We start from the raw sequence: 22,323 nt of genomic DNA, 5'->3' as shown, positions 1-22,323 counted from the left end.
TTCAAGATGCGCTTTATTCCCGATCCACTTTAAATATTTGTCTTTTTTTTTCTTTTTTTTTTTTTTTAGTTATTGCAATTGATTAACTTATATTTGTGTTTTTAGAGATAATTTGAAATGAAATTTTTATTCGGTATGGGTTTTAAAATACAGAAAAATGCATTCTGAAAATATAAAGAAAGGCGTCCATCATTATTTGACATGGTATCAGGCTGCTGGTGTTTAAAAATATTAGCTTGCACATAAAACAGATGTTCTAACTTTTTTTCATCAAAAGTTAATTTCATTAAAATATGTAATCAACTTTGAAATGAAATATTCTTTGCTTAGGTTAGGTTTAAAAAAATAACAATGTTTAATTCAATTGAATTTTTTAATATTGTTATGCAAATATAATAAGCTGGTTTTAACTTTTGCTTAATAAGGTTTGTAACAGTACTACATGCAGCTGGTTTCCAGACCACAAAATGCAAAATTAAGCAAGACTAGCCTATGGCAGTCTATAGGCTAGTCCTTAAATTGTCATTAGTGTTTGAATAGAAAGTTAAATGGAATACTATTATGCTTCTTCAGAAAGTATTTACAAATACGTAAGAAGATAGATAATATTACAACTGATCAGGAATTAGAACCTAATATAATTAGAAAGTAACAGTGAACTAAAGTAAATATTGCATGTTCTGAAATCAGAGAATGTTTATTATACAAAAATCCCACAAACTATTAGACAGTTTTGCAGCACAGTTATGTCACTGTTCTGTGAACAGAATTCCTTAAACTGTGTGTATACTTATCCACTTACTGAAAACTCAGTGTGTTTACCTACCATCAAATAATCTTCATCTGACACAGCTTATTACATCTTCATACAGCCTCTAAGGATGAGCTCTTGTTTTGTTATCTCCCTTGTTTTCGAATGTGAAAAATTTCCTTGGCAAGTTCTTTTCACTGGCTTTATATCAATCAAATATAAAAGATTTCTTGCAGCTTATCAATGTTTGGTAGGTAAGCCTTCTTTCATACCTGCAGTGGGATCCCATATCTGTCAGACATTCAACTACATCTTGTTCAGTTCATTTTGACAATGGTTGTTATATGGCATGATTCTATAGTAAATGCCAAAATAATGGGAAAACAGTGATAAAAGATTTTTCTTTATATGTCAGTAAGCAGCTATGATCAACCTCTCATTTGTAAAAATCAGGCCAGTATTTCTTTATAATTTTTTAAATTTTAATTAGCCACTTCAGGACTCTAATAAACAGGATGGGAATTTCACACCAGGCAATACTATTCATCTAAAACTGATCTGCTAATTCTGAAAGACATTCACTAACATCTGTGTCCGTAGTGGGATTCAGACCCACATCCTGTTGGCTGGAGAACAAATATGATGTCCATTTGACCTGCTAAGGTTATGTAAGGTCATGAAAGTAATTTTCCGCCTGATATTGTTCTTTATCACATATTCTAAATTCTAGCTATGTTGTTTGACAAATAAATAACTTTCACCTATCATATATTTTGTGGTTCAGTTGAATGAAGACAACACAGTTTAACTTTTTTTTTACTAATGTTCACCTTAACAGTGTCAATGTATCTAAGATATAATCAACTACATTGATGGCTAAAAAAAAACATCACTTTTTTCTTAGCTATATAAATAACATTCATAGTTTACATTTAAACTGTACAGTGGGAAACTATAAGTACTCACTTTTCCTAAACATACTAATCACACACCTTTCAAATGATAACTTTCTTCATGTACCACAAAAGTAAATCCACATATATAAATAACGTTGTATCAATACAGACTTATACCGTCATCATAGAATTTAAAAATGATTAACACGCTTGTCTGCTGATTGAGGATCCCACAAGATAGAACTCAAAAGAAACCTAATGCCTTGTTTAACACATGCATGATGAATGGTAAACCCAAGTCTGACTTTTACTTGACTTCATAGCTACAAGACATTCAATATTAGCTAGGTACTAAAGAATAATAAATGAAAACCAATATACCAATTGGAAAAACTATCAAATTTAATTTTTTAAGGTTGAGAATCAGGGCACATACAGTTGCAGTCTAGATCAAGGATTAAATCTTGTTGATCATGTCTTACATTTTCTGCTGCATATATTGTGGGATGCTTGCATGTTATTCAAAATTTTGTAAAATGTGCTTTAAAAGAAAGTTATGAATGGGGTTCCACGTGCTCAGTAATGGACCTCATGGAATCCACTTTCCAACTTTTATGTCAATGATAGTGTCACTGGATTGCAGGGAAATGTTCAACTGTTTGCAAATGATGTGAAGCTGAAAGGTTATTATTAATAGTGGTAGTGTTGTGGGTCTTCAGGATTTGAATATCATGAAAAGTGGGAAATAAATGGGAAATGTCAGTTGAATGCAAGCTATATGTAAAGCTTTGAAGTTTGAGATCCACAGATAGGAGGCTGCATAAGGGAACTTTAGAAGTATTCCAGAGGAAGCATGGATTTTGAGGTATGGTAGAGAGAAATTTGCAGCAGGATTGCAGAATGCTGGTTATGAGACTAAAATGAAGGCATATAATCTGCAGAGTTTGGTGGATAGAAGGCAGAGGGGGGATGATATGATTGAGACATTTGAGCTGTTGAAAGTATTTGTCAGACTGATGGCAAGAAGATTTTTCATGTCAGAACAATGGATAGTTGTGAATAAGAGGGCGAGACATATTTTTGAATGGAGTGACCTTGTGAGTGCAACAGTATTATTTTATTTATTTAGCATAAATGATACAATGGCCATGAGTCCCCTTTTTATGGGGAAGTATGGCACCATCTCAACTCCCCATTTTATCTGGGCTCAGGACTGGCATATAGCTAACAAATCAGACCTATTGCTGGGTCTCAAGTATTCCTGACTGTAATTCATGTGTGTGTTCATGGAGAAGTTTGCCTCTTCTGGGGATGAAAAACCCATGTTGTCAGTTGAAAAAACCCCCTACCTCCGAATGAGACCGGCTAACTCACCTTTCGTCGAAAGAGACCAGATAAAGGTTCCTCACATCATGGACGGGAATTGAACCCAGGTCTTTCCAATCAAAGGGCTCTGTCTGTATTTTATGATCTTCCAAGTTAAGGCTTGTGAATTCATGGAGATCATAATAAAGATACAGAGGCAGTAATTAACAACTTGAACAAAAAAATGCTGTATGAAATTTTTCCCAGGTCACAGACTGTATACCTGTCTTACTGCACCCATTCTGCTCCTCCCACCCTACCTAAAACCATCACAATACTCAAATAGAAGCATCATTCTAAAATTCAGTGATCATTCAGCTAACTAATAGTTACTCATACTGATCCCCCCCCCTCCACCCTATTACAACCTACTAAAATCCAAATAATTATAAATGTAACATTTCTAGGATTAAAAATATGTCTCCTGTTACATATAAATTGGTATATCATAAAACTTAGGTTATGTAACCATTTCATGACCAAGTGGATGAAGTAGCTATCTGTAAGAACTTATGAACTAGCCATAAGGTCTACTTCCAAGAACCAGGAAGGTTCTTATGTTATGACTCAGTTCTCATTGCCAGCCATCTATATTTCAGTAATTAAAACTACTCATGATCACTCTTTTCATTCACTAAACTAATTTGACTCAATATTTCTAGCCTGATAACAACATCCCACTAAAATCTTATTCTGTTTACCTCTAAAAGCCATATACTTCCAGAAGCTATAGCTGCCACTGTGTGCTTTCCCCCCCCCCCACCAATCCTCTGCTTGCTGAGTAGGCATAATTTTCTCTGCTGCCACCAGTACATCATCCTTATTGTTTCACTTATATCAACAATTTTTGGATTCTGACTCCTTTCCCTTCACGTGGGGGGGGGTGAGGATTATGCATATACGTTCACTCCAATATACCATATAGTGCCCAATTTGGATTCTCCTGATTATTATTATTATTATTATTTGTCACCTCCAGGGAGTCCAAAGACTCATCGAGGGGGGAGGGCATCTACTCTACAACTCCGCTTCCACCACTCACAATCCACCAACTGACCGCAATGCCATCTACTGCTGACCACCACTGGTATTTCCACAGACAATCGCAAACATCCATGCCCACGGTGGGATTCAAACCCGCAGCCTCTTGGCTGGAGAGCAGACACGCTAACCATTCGGCCAGCCAGACTGGCATTTTGACCTTCTTTGGCAGAAAATCTGCCCTCCCCATTCTGTCAAATTCATATGCTGTCTCTGCTGCTCTCCTAATGCTACCAACCATTCTGAACTTTTCAGAATAGTTGATGGCATTCTGAAAGAATTTCCCTGAAGGAAGGGGGAAATTGCCATGAAGGAATTTCCCTTCCTTAAAAGTCTATATTCTTCATTTCAATGTTTCTAAACAGCAAGGTCATTTTCCTTGAAGACAATGTTCACAACACCAACTGGCTCTCCTACTCCAACTGCACAGATAAGCAGATAGAGAGACTGGGTTATTTGCCATCACCAGTGATCTTACACAGATAGTACCTCTACCTTTCAGCCAACCAGAATATCAAACAACCTCAACCCTCCAAATCCCTAGAACCTCTTCTTCACTAGTGACCCATCCAAGTACACTGTGAATATAGTCTGTCCTCTAGGAAGTTCAGACCAATTTTGTGCTTATCTCTCACCCCATGAAACAACAGGAATGCAGTCACTCAGATCTATGCATCATATGGCATTACAAGAAAGTCAAGCAAGATGAACTGTGCAACTACTATGCCACACTTCCTTAGGTTTGGGTATTGGACCATCAAAACTGGACCTCTGCTGAGTGGACTAGAGTCGTGATCTGATGAATCCTGTTAACACTGGTACCGAGCTGACGGGAGGGGTAAGGCATGGCATCTTGTTTATTATTTTAACGGTATAATAGAACACAGAAACTAAGTAAATAATTAATTTATTAACTTGATGCTGATATTTCGCTGGTGTTATAACCAGCATCTTCAGAGCACAAAAACACTGTTTGTCATAATACGCGAGACTACAACAACATGGTGTACTTAAACAAAATTGTAGCAGCAACACAAAGACTAGAGTCCTGATTTTGGCGCCCTCTATCTGAAAAAAAAAAAAAAACTATCATATATTACTAGAGTCCTAGAAAAGTGCTAGTTTTTTCTTAATATGACTGTCTCCCAGATCTTCGGCAAGTTAATACAGCCATATTTGTTGAGATTTGGAGTGTGATTTAGGGCTTCTGTCGCCTCTAAGAACAATCTCTCTGATTTATACGGGTTTCTGTGTAGTACTTTTGTTTTTCCAGTTGATCCTGTGTGCAGGGGTATCCAGAGCATGGTCTGCTAGGCCCGACTTCCCATAATGATAATTCCGGACGTATCTTTTATGTTCGCTGATGCGGATGTTCACAGTTCTTCCTGTTTGACCGTAGTAGGCTTGATTGCATGAGCAGGGTACTTGGTAGACTCCTGGATGTGATAAAGGAGGAATGCTGGCCTTGGGTGAGCGGATGAGGGTGGCTAATTTGCTACATGGTCTGAATGTAGTGCGTAGTTTATGTTTATTGAGAATTCTTGAGATCTTTTCGGATGTGCCTTTAATGTACGGGATGGTGACTATTTTGTTGTAGTTCTCTGTGGTGGATGGTGGGAGGGGTTTCTTAGGAGTGTTTAGTATTTTGTTTATTTTATGTGGATTGTAGCCGTTGGCCAAGAAGGTGTGGCGTAAGTGAGTCAGTTCAGCAGTAAGAGCCTCGTCATTGGAACCGATTGCTCTCGCTCTATGGGTTAGCATTTTTAATATGCCATATTGTTGAGAAGGATGATGGTGTGATTGTTTGTGTAAGTATCTGCCTGTATGTGTGGGTTTTCTAAAAACTGAAAATGATAAGGAACCATCTGGGAGATGTGTGATGAGTGTATCCAGGAAGGGCAGACAGTTGTTGGCTTCCAGTTCCATAGTAAAGTGGATTTTTGGATGTTGGCTATTTAAATGTGCTAAGAATGTTTTCAATGTCTCAGGGCCATGTGGCCAAATAGCAAGCACATCATCAACATAGCGTAGCCAAAGTGTTGGTTTGAGAGTGGCTGTATTGATTGCTTGTTTTTCCAGGTGTTCTATGTAAAAGTTGGCTAGGGGGGGGGGGGGCCCATGGCTGTCCCATCAATTTGTTTGTATATTTTCCCTTTCCATGTGAAATATCCTGCATGTATTGTGAATTTGAATAGTTCAAATATATCAGGGGGGGAAGTGTGACTTCAGTAGATTGAGGGTTTCTATTAGTGGTACATTTGTGAATAGTGAAGTGATGTCAAAGCTTACTATTAAGTCTGAGCTTTTTAGGGTAAGGTGTTGTAAGATGCTTTTTAGGTGTGCTGAATTTTTGACAAAGGAGGGAGAATTGTTTGTGAGAGTGGCTAGTAGCTTCGCTAAATGTCTAGCCAGTTTGTATGTGGGACTATTTATACTGTCCACAATTGGGCGTAGGGGTGTGCCTTGTTTGTGAATTTTTGGTGCTCCATAGATCCTCGGTGTTTTAACATGGAAGGGTTTGAGTTTGTTAACTGTGTCTTTGGGCCAGGAAGTGACTTTTTTCAATAATTTTCGTGCCTTATTCTTTTGTGTGTTGGTGGGATTGTGATCTATAATTTTGTATGTTGACTGATCTTGTAATAGTGTGTGCACACGTTTAAGGCATGGCATCAACAGCATGAGGCCATGGTCCCATCATGCCAGGTCAGCTCTGCTTAAAGAGGTGTTGTGGCTCTGTGATGGTTTGGGGAGGTTTATCACGTGACACATGTTCGTCCTGGATACATGGATCTGATGTATGGCATCCCAGAAAGAATTTCATTGGTCCCTTAGTGTCTGGAGGTCCTTAAATGCTGCAAGCAAGCTACTACCAGAATGTGCTGGCTGATCACCTACATACTTTTGTGGCCTTTGCACATCCTGTGGCTGATGGTCTGTTTCAGCAGGACAATGTGCTTCCCCACCAGGCTGCAACCACTCAGGCATGATTCAAGGAATATTTGTCTGAATTTGGGACCATCAATTGACCCCCAAGGTCCTCAATTTAATCCAATGAAATTCTTTCTGGGATGCCATACATCAGATCCATGTATCCAGGACGAACATCTAAGGTGCAGTGTGGACAATGCTACAACAGACATGGCTGTAATTACTTGTGACATGTGGTGGAGTCAATGTCTTGGAGAGTACAGGCTGTTATTTGCATTAGAGGAGGACCAACATGCTATTAAGTAAGTGTCTCTGTTTTGTCCATTGAATGTAGTTGTTAAAAAACAATGCACTCACAACTACCTCATGGCAATTGTCATGTATCAAAATTCCTTCTGTATTTAACCTATAACCTTCCACATTGCAGCTCATTTTTATCATTCTTTCTTTTCTGCCTACTGACTATCAACCAAATTTTGTGAAATAACTTAATCTTTTTTATGATGACATAATGTCTGAATAAACATTTATTTATCAAAATTTTGATAAATAAAAGTTTGAAAATTTATCAAATCAGGTTTAATGTAGAGTGGTAGTAAAACAACTTTTATAAGCTTCAAAAAAAAAGTGAAATGAACACATAAATATACAAGCATTAAATCTGAATTATTAATAATTTTCTACCTTAGGCAGTAAATGCTCTCAAATTAACTATTTTTTGTTAAGCCTCATAGTGGCAATATAAAAAAAACAATATTTTCTAAAGCCTAGTAGCATGTTCATTAAAAGTGCTATTGCTCTGAGATCAAAATGCAAATTCTCCACTTGTATTCATCATACTTAACATATTTAAAAAGCAAAGAATTTTGATTTTCATAGGATTCCTTCATTTTGGGAAAATAGGATATTATTCATAGAATGCAGAAGTGCGATTTCCAAACTGGAGTCTGATGCATCACTATAGAAATGCCATTTCATAGAGATATTTTCTCTCTACATTTCCATTAATCTGTTAACATCGTTGCAAAATATAAGGTAACTTAACACACATAGAGAGATGGGAAAAAAAATACGTTGCTGCCTAGACCCTAGTTTGGTTTGTGTTTTGGTGAGATTCAGATCTCTCACAAGATTATTCAACTCTGTTTGGGTTATTAAAATGAGCAATCATAGCATATGAAAAATGCTATCTCACTGGACAGTGACGATGTAATCCTTGTCCATATGTAAGCTCTAAAGTGTTGACTTTGAAATGAATTGAACTCAAAGTTTCTGCTATCTGGTGAAAAAAAAGGCATTTTCTTAAGCAAAATGCAAGTGATGGAACGAATAGGAATGCCACTTTTGTATAAAGCATGCCGTTTTGTAAAAATTTTATATTTTTATGATAAAATCACTATTTCACTAATAGTAAATTTCAGCATTTTACAGTTCTAAACCTCTTCATTGTAACTTAAATATCGACTTCACATATTGCAACTTTTCAAATGTCATATGGATACTACTTAAATATTTTTGCTTCAAGGAAGAAACAGATATCTAGAGAAATAACTTTTTATTAAACTATTTACAACATTTCACCTTGGTTGCCAAGGCATTTTCACAGGAACAAGAATATAATGTGAACATACATAGTAGTGCAACCTGGAAGGCAAACACTGAAAAGTTAAAAAAAAGAAAAAAAAAAGGCATAATAATTATGATGCTCAACTATATTAGGGGATTCTGGAGTGAAGTCTGGTGGGGATTGGTGTGACACATCACTAAGGAATGGAGTGACCATATGGCATCTGATGATGTCCAGTGAAGTTATGGATCGATTGTAATTTACTACTTGACCCTCTAGAGGCAGAGCACTCTTGGTCATTCAGCCATACAATTAGGACATTAGGATCACACCATTTTTTGAACTCTGTGTCTGCCTTGCACTTATTGACAGCCTGGTTGGCTGAGTGGTTAGCGTATCCGCTCTCAGCCAAAGGGTTGTGGGTTCGAATCCTGTCGTGGGTGGGCATGGATGTTTGTGATCGTCTGTGAAAATACTAGTAGTGGTGGTGGTTGGCAGTAGATGCCGTTGGTGTAGTTTCAGTTCGTTGTAGTTGGTGGTGACAGTTGTAGAGTAGGTGCCCTCTCTCAACGAGTCTTTGGACTACCTGGAGGTGTCACATAATCTTCTTCTTTGAGTGCCATCTCCTATCAGAGGTCAGCGACCACCTTGGGCAAATTTTGAGTGATTCTCAGCTATTCTGAGCAGTCTCTCAGAGTTCATACCAGTCCACTGTCTGATATCTGCCAACCAAGATTTTCTTCATCTTCCTTGTCCTCTTCTTCCATTTATCTTCCCTTTTATAATCAATTGAAGTATCTTATATTTTTCATTACGAAGTAGGTGGTGACCAAGATATGCAGTTTTCCTTCTTTTTATGGTATCTAAAAGTTCACGTGATTTCCCCATTTGTTTCAGTACTTCCTGATTGGACATTTTTGCTGTCCATGGGATTTTTAACATTCGTCTGTATAACCACATCTCAAAGGCTTCAAGTCTTTTTATTGATGTTGTCTTCAAAGTCCAAGTTTCTGCACCGTACAGCAGTACAGACCATACATAGCATTTAACCATGCGTACTCTAAGCTCTAAGTTTAAACTGCGGTTAAAATGTCTTGGTGACCAAAGCAAAATATTGGTAATATTTGAATGCAGCATTATTTTATTATTATCTTTATGGGTGAGCTTGTCAAATGCCTTTTCACAATCCAGAAAAGTCAACAGTATGTTATATGCATTCTCTCATCAGCTGCAGTTATTACTTTATTATAAAATATAACCAGTACACCTTCATTATAAAATGTGCTGTCATGGAGTGGATAGCATCTCTGCTTTTTGGATGTTTGAAATCCCATTGTGGCATGAATGTTAGTGAATGTCTTTAGTTGACAGGTGATTTTTTCATCTGGTATGAGCCCACCATCCTACTGGAGACCTGAAATGGCTTCAAAAATAGTGTTTGGTCTCTGGAGCAGTGATTCAGAATTATCTAACCCCGTGCCTGCGTGGGGGTTACTAATGTGCTGTGAGGTTTGCAACTTGTGGGATTTCATAAAAAACTATCAAAACAAAACTACCAATTATTAGATTTATGTTATATCTCTAAAGAATCTTATCTTTTATCTGCCCAATTCAATATGTAAGTCCTTAATTTTTCTGATATCCTAACTACTGCTGCTGAAGAAATACAAGTTGGTATATAGCTTGAAGCTTCCCTTTTGGTATCAACTTTATGCAATGGCTAACCTTTTCCACTACTTAAGAACTTTTCCAGTTGCAAGATCTTATTAAATAACCAGGTCAATGACATTGTTAGTTCCTTAGACATTCCTTTAAAAATATATCTCATCTAACTCCCTTTGCTTTGTGCTTAATATTTCAGATATCTGTTTTGTTCACTTCCATCCCTCCCTGTGGAGTAAAATCTGTTTCATCATAATGATCCGAATAAAGTGATCAAGTCCTATGTCTCCATAATCATTTCCTCTCCTGCTAGCCACATATCAAAAGCCTTTTTGGGATTTTCATTAGTTAGCAGTGCTAGCTCCCTCTCATATTCTAATGTTTTCTTTCTTTCCTACTATAATGTTTACTTTTTTCTATCCCAAATGTCATATTCTAATGCAACTATTTCTACCTTCCTCTTTTACACCTTTTCTTTCTCTGCTATTTCCTCTATAATATCCCTAGTCATCTAATCCACTTCCAGTCTACTTTTCCTTTTCACTTGTGGTATATCCATTTTGTCACTGCTATTATCAAATATTTCTTGACTAGATCTCATGCATTGCCAGTCTTGCTTTTCCTTTATATTCTTCCATTTATGGTTATAGCTTCCAGCTAGCTTCTAAGTCTCAAAAAAAAAAAAAAAGTATATTTTAATTTTATCCGATATAAATTTTCCTTGAGACCCTCTTAGATAGTATTTCTAAGAGGGTCTCACTGCCCAATGCAAGATCACAGTGACTGCTTTCAGAATCATTGGTAGAGATATCTCAGATATTATTATCATCATCCCTGACCTCATAGAGTCAGAAACTCATTATGGGAGGTACAAACACACAGTGCTCATCTAACCATGCCTTAAACTGATTCAATGTGTCTACATTCACAACACACTCATGAAATGTATTTCACTCACCAACCACTCTCCATGCAAAGTACCTTCTCCTCACTCCTCTGCTCAACACTCTCCTTATAGTTTCCAGCTATGACCTCTTGTTCTACCCCTCTCCCATTCTATGAAAAATCTCTTTAATGTCAACCTGATTACAACTCCTGACTAAAATGGCTCAATCATATTCCCACTTCCTCCTATTCACAAGGGTTTGCAATTCTCTCAACCTGTCCTCATACTCCAGATTCCAAAGACCACTAACCATCTTTGCAAATCTTCTTTGGACCCTTTCCAACATATCCTCATCACCATGAAAACCCGGTGACCAAATATGTACACAATAATCCATATGAGGCCTGATCAATACGGATTATTGTGCACATATTCTGCTCATACTGCATTTTTGTTTTCCTTACTGAGTCACTTTCCCGGCTTGCTGTACTGCTTCCAAAGTCCCTTCTTCCAGATTTCATGCTTAAGCTCCTCATTCATCCATTTTACATCCACCTTATTCAGCCTCTTTGCCTTCGGAATACATTCACATGCTGATGCTGTTATGTATTTCTTTGTCAGTTCCCAAGCAACATGTTATAGCTCCAAGCTTTCTCCTAAGCTTGTCATAATCACCAGCCTTATAATTCCACATATATCCTTTCCTCACAAAAGTCTGCATATGGCTAGCCACAAGCAAGGTGACCACTTCATGATCACTCTCACTAACTGGAGGAAAGTGTAAAACCCCACTCACCATTACATCCTCTGATAAAATGATCAGATCGAAAACTCTTAATCCTTGTGTGCCCTCCTTTACGTGCTGCCTGAGATAGTTATCTCTCAAGAACTCGAGAAATTCATTTTCCTTATTCCCAAATCTATCTCTTTATTCCAATCTATACATCATAATTGAAATGAATTATAATAATTACCCTTCCTTTGTTCACTAATTCAAGTTGTTATACATTTCTTCATCACCCCTCCATATTTCTGAGCTTATAGCAACATCTAATTAAATATGTCTTCCTTCTCAACCTCCAAGTTACACCACACAGCCTCATAACCATTTCCACTATTTCCCTCTTTGATGCCTACATTATGTGGACTTAAATCCCCTGCTATCATCAGCAGCACTCTCCCTCCCTTCCTGTCCTTTCTATCCTTGCGAAAAATACTGTATCCATCCATTTCTATTCCCGAATATTATTTTCATTCAACCATATTTCACTTATTCCAATGATTTTGGGGCAAATAAATTCAGTGAAACCATTTCATCTCCCTGTGATTTCTCCACCACATCTGCCTAACCACCTTTATCTCCACTTACCACATATATCTGCTCATTCTCAATTTCCCCACCCATATCACAATATACTCCATATTCATACACATTCACTGCCACTTTCAACATCCACTCTCCTTATGCCATTTCTCCCTATCCACCTGGGCTCCCCAGTTTCCCTGTTACTCTTAAATTCCCGCTCTCTCTTCATCTCTCACATTACTGTTTTCACTCCGAAGCACTTCTGTCTCTTCGGTATCATTCTCCTGATTTTTTACTTCATCTCTTGATTCTGATCTGTTATATGCATCACACACTGTATACTTCCATTTAGCAACACTTTCTCCAGTGCACCCACTCCAAAGCCATTTAAATGCAACCCATCCCACCTGTATAATTTCATTCTTCCCTCAAACACATGCCATACATCCACAATCATGAATAGCATACCATTCATGATTTTGGCTCTCTGTCGCAACTCATCACTGTCATATGCCAGCCTTTCCCACTACAATGTTATCTTTCACTCTTCTCAATAGCCTACTGATATTAGCCCTCACATGCCCCTTATGTACACTTAGTTCATTTGTTCCCACAATCACCACTAACTCACTCTCTCGCTTGTTTCTTCCTGATGTCCAATGCCTGAATTATCCTACTCATTCTCTCTCCTGGATAGCAGACCTTATGGACTCTCTCATTACCTAATCCTCTAACTATGGAATCTCCATATACTGCTATCCTAGAATCACTTTGTCACCTCTTTTACTCTTTTTTTTTTTTTTTTCATTCTATTCTCCTACACACTTTCATTATTTTCCACTAAACATCTAACATCACTCTGCATATTCCTCATTTCATTTTCAATAACTGTTTCATCAAATCTTGCATTCCAACAATTTCACTCCGTCACTCTCACTACCTCTCGTTCTGCCACACCTTACTTCCATTTCCTCCCTTATATTATCAAAATTGTCATTTTGCTCCCTTTCGCTTCCACATTCTCATATTCTTTCACACAATCAGAGTTTCACTAGCTTTCATTTACACCATCTTCTATCTTTTCAATCTGTTTCGCATTCATTGCCTCATGGTATAATAATATGTTGCACTTCCTATCAAATCCATACTTTCTCTTGCCTCCCGTTCATTCTCTCTCTCTCTCTCTCTTCACAAACACATCTCTTACACTCTGGCATGCATACATATTTCATTCACGACACTGAATCGTTTTTGAAAAGTCTGTCGTTAATGCCACTTGATTTTCGTGGTGCTTGCCTAGTCGCACCAGTCGACACTCGCATGGTTGACCTCGTAAGTACTGCCATTGTTATATTTAAAGAAAGCAATTTCAACTAATAAATCATGCAGACACACTTCATTATCCAAAATAAATAGTACAACATTAAGATTCCTAAAATAATGCCAATTCTCACTCAAAATAGCACTTATCTTTCAGGAGTTCTTTCCAACACTCGATATCATAAACAGATACCAGCAAGGTATCTGTTTAAGAGCAGTGTTCAAGAAACTAAATGGTCTTGGACCATTGCAGTTTAACTTATTTGTTAGCGATATATGTTGTATATCATTTCATGGGAGATATTCAGTTGTATGCTGATGATGTAGAGTTAGGAGAATTATTATTATTAACATTGAATTCCATGGGTCAAAGGACCCATTGCAGAGGTCCATATTCTTATGCAAAAATATCATTGAATTGTGCTTTAAACCCATTTACAGTTTCCTCACTCATCATACTTTTAAACAATACATTCCACTCAGCAAAGAACCTGCTTCTCACTCCCCTGCTTAGGGATCCTCTAGTTCTACCCTTGGCTCCCTCTACTCTATGAAAATCTCCTCCACATTAATCTGGTGACAATCCCCTCACCAACCTATGTCTCAATCATATCTCCTCTTCTGTTCACAAGGTTCTATAAGTTGCATTCTCTCAATCTCTCCTTGTATCTGACATTCTGTAGATCTGACAATGAATTAATAAACCTTCCCTGTACCCTCTCCAATACATCCTTATCCCCTTGAAAAACAGGTAACCAAATCTGCATAGTAGTCCATATATAGCCTTATATAAGGGAACCATAACCTTGTTGCTTGTGCACGTCAGTGTCCTGCTTATTATTGCCATAATCTGTTGTAATGTTCTTACAATTTTAGCAGTGTGACCCCTAAACTTCAAGTCTATGTCTACTATCACTCCCAGATCCTGTCATCTTTTCCACCTCTGTCAAAATTTCTCCATTAATTGTAAATTCTGCATTGCCTATCAAATTTCAAGATCTCACACTTTGCAACATTAAACTAGCTTCACTTATTTGCCCACTTACAGTCTATTCAGATCCTCCTGCAAAAGTCACAACATCTACTCTACTTCTCATAGTTCTTCCCAACTCTGCATCATTGTCAAGCAGCTGCACATCTCCAGTTAAGCCAATCCCCAACGTCTTTAATGTACAAGTTAAACAATAATGGTCCCGAAACAAATCTTTATGACATTCCTCTTTTGGGATACCAACTCCTCCATACACAATCTATCTGACAGCCAATCAGCTATCCAACTCAGTAGCCTGTTATCTGTCCCATATGTTTCAGTTTAGCTATTAAAGTGTCATGTGGCACTCTGCCAAAGGCCTTTGAAAAATCCAGGTACACCACTGTATATGCATCTCCTTTATGGAGTGAATTTGTTATTTTGTTGTTATAAGCAGTTTGCTAAAATATGACCTCTCCTTAACCCATGTTGACCACCATATAAAGAATACTGCTATTATCAACCCGTTTCTGAATCCTAGTCCTTCCCAACTTCTTCTCTAACAGTGTAACAATCTCAGACACACAGACTGGCATATAATTTGTAACTTCAGTCTTATCCCCCCCTCCCAAAAAAAAAATAAAGAACAATTTTTCCCATCTTCCATTCCTTTGGGACTCACCCTATTGCAGGACTCATGTTAAACAGCTGTGTCAAAGGTGTCATTAATTCCATAGAGCATTCCTTCAAGTCATGGCAATATATTAAGTCCCACTGATTTATTAACATCAACTTTACTTAATTCCTCATATACCTCCTGCTCATTCACTATTAGTCCTTCCTCTGCTATATATTCTCTACACTCCAGCCTCTCATAATGTTGCCTTCACAAGGATGAAATACACTGATAAACTGCTCATTGAATACTTTATATCTGCTGCATCAGTTACCGATCTGCCACTGTCAACAACCAACATCATCCTCCCATGGTCGCTGTTTCTTGTACTTGCCACATCTTGAAAGATGTAACAGATTTTTTTTTAAGCTTGATTGGCTAATTTCTTCTCATACTGCACTTTTGCTGTCTTTACTGAGTTACTTTCATGGCCTGCTCTTTATTCTCTTCATGCAACTGATTATTACCAACATTCATCTTGTGTTATCTCCAAAGTGCCTTCTTCCAGATGGTTATAAATTGTTATAAGGAGTTATATCATATCAGTTCAATAAAATTAAAAAAGGTTGGTGGCATGTTCAGATGAGTGGGATTGTAGTTTTAATACTATTAAGTGCAAGGTTTTGCATTTTGTATTTCAAAATGCAGAGTGCTTTATATTGTATGGGCAGAGAGAGACACATAGGATATATAGAGAATAACCAATGAGAACTTTCATTTCAGAAAACATATTGCACAATCATAGACCACACAATTCATTGCTGTCAGGATGAGGAGGAGGACACTGTCATGCTTAAACAAGGAGATTGTTTGATTGTATAATGTCTTGATTAAGATGCATCATTTCATTGCCTGTTTCTTTATTATATGCTCATTCTTTTTTATTTATTTATTTTTTTAAATACAATGAAACCTATGGTAAATTCATCACTAAATAACACACGTACCTAACCACAGTGATAAGTTTTAATATGTAAATATTTCATCCCAAGTATCTTGGGACATCCTCAGTACAGTAATTCAAACAATACTAGGAATAACCTACAGAATTAGAATTAAAAATTTAATTCTATAACACGCTACTGCACGCATATTAAGATTCCATTGTAATCATGTGCCTTAACTGTATGTTATTCCTAGTATTGTTTGAATTACTGTACTGAGGATGTCCCAAGATACTTGGGATGAAATATTTACGTATTAAAACTTATCACTGTGGTTACTACGTGTGTTTTTTAGTGATGAAGCTTATTCAGTGGTGGCCCCAAAAGATGAGTAATTGAAGCAATATCAAGATTTGCAGAGCCTGCCAGATTGTTGAAGAGATGATATATTAGAGACATTTAATTTGGTTAGGCAATTTTTTCAGATAAATAAGGAGAAAGAGTAATCATAGAGTGAAAGGTGGAGAAGCTATTTCTGAGTGGAATAAGTGTGTGAGAGCATGGAGAATGAGGACTGCAATTTTTAAACGGAGAGTAGTTGATTACTCTCTATTAAATTCCATGAAAATGAAAAATGAAAACGAATTCGTCCTGAATACAAGAACTTAAACAAAGAGATCAGGAAAGAATGTAGGATTGCAAAAGAACTATGGCTCAACAACAAATGCAAAAAAATTGAGCTTTCGGACAAAAAACATGAAACCAGAGAACTTCATGAAAAAGTTAGGATGCTGACTAAGCAAATCTTGGAAAGGATAGGCTCTCATTGCATTGAAGATGCCAGTGGAAACATCCTAATGGAGAAATACAAAATAAGGGATAGATGGGTAGAGTATTCATAGGAACTTTACAATCGTGATAGAATAGATAAGCCATTACAAGAAAATTTGGAGGAACCCACAATTCTTATCTGGGAAGTAATAAATACCATTAGGAAATTGAAACCAGGAAAAGCTCCAGGAGCAGATGGGATTATGGCAGAATATCTTGATAAGACTATAAGATCACTGATTGACATATGTAATAAAATATACGAAATTGGACACCTGCCAAAAGATTTTAAGCACTTGGCATTCCTACCAATACCTACAAAATCTAAGACATCAAATGTGAAGAGTACAGAACAATCAGTCAGATAACTTTTGCTATGTTATATATCACCCTAGAAATAAAAACATAAAATCAAATTGGAAATTAATAAAACACAGTCTAGTTTTCAGGAAAATATAAAGGTACTAGAGAAGGACTCTTCAACATTAGAACCATTATAGAAAGATATCTGACTTGGTTGGTGAGGGTAGCTAAAGAGAGGTATGAACAGCAGTTGGCTAATGAAGCCAAAAAGAATTCTAAGGAGTTCTTTCGATATGTAGCCAGCAAAAGAAAGAATAATTATGGAAGGATGACATTGATTAGAGAAAATGGTATAAAGACAGCTGATGCAGAATGTGTGGTGGAGATACTTAATGAGCAGTTCATAAAGATCTTTCAAGCTTGTGAATGTGACTTCATGGAGGGATTGAGAGCAGTTGATGATGGGGAGGAGAGACTGACTGTAGGAGAGCAAGAGGTGCATGGGGAGTTGAGTAAACTAGATGTTAATAAGGCTGTGGGACTTGATAATATATCACCACGTATTCTGAAAGAATGTGCCAGGGAGTTGACATCTGCCTTGACATATTTTTTTAATATGAGTCTTGCACTCGGTCAAGTTCCTAAGGAGTGGAAGGAGGGCAAGATTGTGCCACTTCATAAAGGAGGTGATCGAACTCAAGCATTAAACTATAGGCCTATCTGTGGTTAAGTTGTTGGAGAAGTTTGTGAGAACTAGGATCCAGAGTTGGGTTGATAACAATGGTATTATCTTTGATGGACAGCATGGATTTGCTAAAGGGAGGTCATGTTTTAGTAATCTACTTACTTATTGCAATAAAGTGACTGCTTCCTTGGAGAGAGGAAAAGGATACACAGTAATATACTTGGATTTCGCAAAGGCTTTTGATAGAGTACCTCATGATAGGTTGACAGTCAAACTAGAGCAGATGGGGTTGGATATTAGATTGGTGCATTGGATTAGAGACTGGCTATCTGATAGGTATCAATAAGTTGTGTATGGGGGAGCGATATCCAGGAAAAGGAAAGTCACTATTGGAGTGCCTCGGGGGTCTGTTTTAGGTCCATTGCTGTTTAACTTGTATATTAATGATATAGGTGAAGATTTGGATGGAGATATTCAGTTGTTTGCAGATGATGCAAAGTTGGGACGAACCATGAAGTGTAGTGAAGATGTTGTGGCCTTACAGGAAGACTTGAATAGATTGAGTGATTGGGCACGGAAATTGGGATGTGAGTTCAATGTTGCAAAATGTAAGGTTTTAAAATTTGGAAAAAAAAGATGGCATGCAGAATTTATGCTTGGTGAGAATATATTGTTGGAGGTAGAGGAAATAAGAGATCTGGGGGTGATAGTGGATAAGAATCTAAAATTTAGGGGACACATCGCCAAAATTGTGAAGACAACATAAAGGCTTCTGGGAATGATGCGGAGGACAATGACGTGTAGAAGTAGGGAGATTCTTGTTCCGTTGTATAAGGCTTTGATTAGGCCACACATGGACTATTGTGCCCAGATTTGGTCACCGGGTTTACAGAAGGATGAAGAGATGTTGGAAAGGGTCCAAAGGAGACTGACTAAGGTAGTTTCTGACCTCTGGAATGTCGAGTATGAGGAAAGATTGAGAAGATGTAATTTGCAGAGTCTGGTGGACAGGAGGAAGAGGGGGAAATATGATAGAGACCTACAAGTTGGTAAGGGGTTGTTATAGGATCAATGCTGGAGAAGTTTTACAGAGAATAGTGGGAGAACCAGAGGTCATCCCTGGAAACTTCATAAAGAGGGTGCGAGTAGGGGAGTGAGATGCAGGTTTTTTTCGTGCAGAGTTGTGAATGATTGGAATGCCTTGCCTGAGAATGTGGTGTCTGCAAAGAGTTTGAATGTGTTTAAAACACGATATGATGAGCTGTGTGTATGATAAAAGTCTTTGACTCCATGAGGTCTTGGGGTGGTAATAATAATATCTGGAGAAGCAGAAAGGAGTCTACTTATGTTTTATTGACTGCACAAAGGCCTTTGACAATATACAACATGAACAACTAATAAAATGCATCAAAAATTTAGGAATAGATGGTAGAGATACTAGATTACTGATAAATCTATATTAGGAGCAAACTGCCTCAATAAAAATATCAGGAGAAACATCAGAGGAATTCCCACTAAAGAAGGGTGTCAGACAAGGTCGTGTCCTTTCTCCTATATTGTCCGACACATTCATTGCCAATCACGCGATATCGCGTGGCACGAGTTCTCAACAACCCGCCGATCACGCGTTATCGCATGGACGTCGCTATCAAGTAAAAAAAATTTGGCCACCACACAAAATTCCAATTTTCAGCTTGGCAATGAACGTGTTAACCTCTATACTGAAAATATCTCCCAACAATCAGCAGAATTTAAAGGAGGCAGAAATATAAACTTAAGATATGCAGACGATACGGTACTGCTGGCTGAAAATAAAAAAAGATCTTCAAAACCTACTAGAAGATACACTGAAACTAAGTGAAAAATATGGACTTAATTTCAACTTCAAAATTACTGAAATCATGCTAGTAACAAGAGAAAAAAGGGAAAAAAACCAATATAAATATTAAGATAGAAGGAAATACCTTAGATTCAAGTAGAGTGTTATATATATTTGGGTCAACTAATTACAGAGAATGGAAAGTGTGATAAGGAAATATTAAGAAGGATAGAAATTGCTAGATCAACCTTCATTAGTATGAAAAACATTCTGACCTCAAGGAAAAAAAATTCACACAAAAATAAGAATTAGGCTGTCCAAATGCTACGTATGGTCAGTACTGCTATATGGAGCAGAAACCTGGACAATATCAAAATATTGTGAAAATAAACTAAAATCCTTTGAAATGTGGATCCTCAGAAGAATCCATAGAGTCCTATGGATGAAAAAAAAAACTAATTTAGAAGTATTACAGATAATTGGAGAAAATAAGACCGTTGAAAAACCATTAAGAAAAGGAAAACCACCTATCTTGGTCACATACTAAAACATGAATCCCTACAAAAAACACTTTTAGAATGAATGATACAAGGAAAAAGAAGAGGAGAAAAACAAAGAACAGATTGGATGGGAAATATTAAGGACTGGATCTTTTTGTCTTGTGAAGAATGTAAGAGAGAAGCACAAAACTGTGCATGGTAGAAGATCATGGTAGTCAGCCTCCTGGAAGGAGACGACACCTGATAGGACAAGACACCTGATAGGACAAGACAGTTGATTATTAGAATACACTGTCAGAGAGTATTGACTGTGAAGACTAAATGATTTAATGTTCAACTGTAATAAATAATGGCATTTTGTTGAGCAACTTTTCCACTTCACAGAACTTTTAATACTAATGAGAATTTTAAGGTGTGTGTGCTGTAGCTTTTATTATTCAGTATATTGAAAATGAATGTTGCTTCTTAGTGAATAAGTAGTATTTTTAAAACAAATCATCTCAACTACCTATTTGTATCAGATACAGTACTCCTTCGATTAGCGCATTATTTTTTTTCCATACCCAAATTCGATTAGTGCACCTATATACATCTTAAAAATAAATGTTACAGATTTTAAAAATTTTTTATCTATACATTTTATGGCTAACTTTTTAAAAAATCACTCACCAGAATGAAATAATTTAGTTACCGATTTAAAACATTTTACAAAGTTATTTTTAATGGCATACTACACTACTTATATCTATACTATGTTCCAAATTTTTACTGCCAAAATTTATGTCATCTGCTATAGTATGCCCATAGATTCGAGACATTTCTGTGCATGTCACAAAAAGGAGAATCCATTCTGATAATAGGGTAATCAATCCATCTTCTGGGATGAGTTGTTTATTATTACACGTCGGAAAATTAACTTCTCTTTTATGATCATCGTAGTTTTTAAAGTGGTAATTATTTTGCTTGTATAACAGTTGGGAAATTTTATCTATAAAGCATGTGATTTCGCATGTTGGCGACCAATTCGTACTGCCTTCATTTCTTTCTCTCCTTCAATGATATGTCCAAGAGTTAATTAAATCTCATTCTGAAGAATTGAGCGATTCCAACCTGCTAAATTTAGATGCGCAATGGGAAGATCCCGAAGAATATGAAGAAAATTTAACCACTGATAGTCAGCCAAAAGAGATTTCACAGAAACAATTTGAAAATATTTTTCGTATAATCGAAGTTTTTAAGCAGCATTGCTTAGAGGCTGACCCTGATGAAGAGAGAAGCAGTAAAATTTGCAGAAGAGTAGAAGCAATAGGGCCATACCGTCAGTTGTATGAAAAAAAGAAACAAAATGCCCACCAAACTACGTTAACTCAATTCTTTGTTAAGTAGTAGAATAATAAAATTTATATTCTGAATATGTTTTATCATCTTTCAGCTTCATGGTTTTCCTTTAACTAGGCCCTGAGACATACCCTAATTCTTTTATAAAAAAAAATTAAGGGTCATTAAGAAATTTGAGGAACAAATTATACTTTTTCCCATAGGTTATTATTTTCGATTAATGCGCCTGTTTTAAAGAACACATTAGGCGCACTAATCGAGGGATTGCTGTACATACTTTTATTTTTAAAAAAAATAATTATTAAAAATCACTGTGAACATTCATAACTGTCAGTATTCAGCTGAAGTAGGTTATTCATAAACGAGAACATAAGTAGATTTGCAATTTTAAATTATTCATAATTTAAAATTGCAAATGGAAATCTTAGAATTAAATATCGCTACCTTAGAATTAAATTATTTAATTTAAAAATATAATTTCTTCAAATTTCTAATATGGAAACCTTAGAATTAAATTATTTAATAAAATAATTTAATTCTAAGGTTTCCATATCAATATCTTGCACACTACATCAGTATAGTGGAGAAAACTAAA

At 36.7% G+C, this 22,323-nt stretch overlaps 1 protein-coding gene across 2 annotated transcripts in view; it reads left to right on the top strand.

The window, feature by feature from the left end:
• LOC150093092 (fibronectin type-III domain-containing protein 3A-like) overlaps positions 1–22,323 on the top strand; it is a 557,362-nt gene that overhangs the window by 847 nt on the left and 534,192 nt on the right. The window lies entirely within an intron of this gene.

Source organism: Typopeltis vanoorti, chromosome 24 (assembly GCF_054136105.1).
Source record: "Typopeltis vanoorti isolate ZY-2024b chromosome 24, IOZ_Tvanoo_1.0, whole genome shotgun sequence".
In the NCBI taxonomy this organism is placed as follows: domain Eukaryota; kingdom Metazoa; phylum Arthropoda; class Arachnida; order Uropygi; family Thelyphonidae; genus Typopeltis; species Typopeltis vanoorti.
This window is presented reverse-complemented; position numbering and strand designations above follow the sequence as displayed.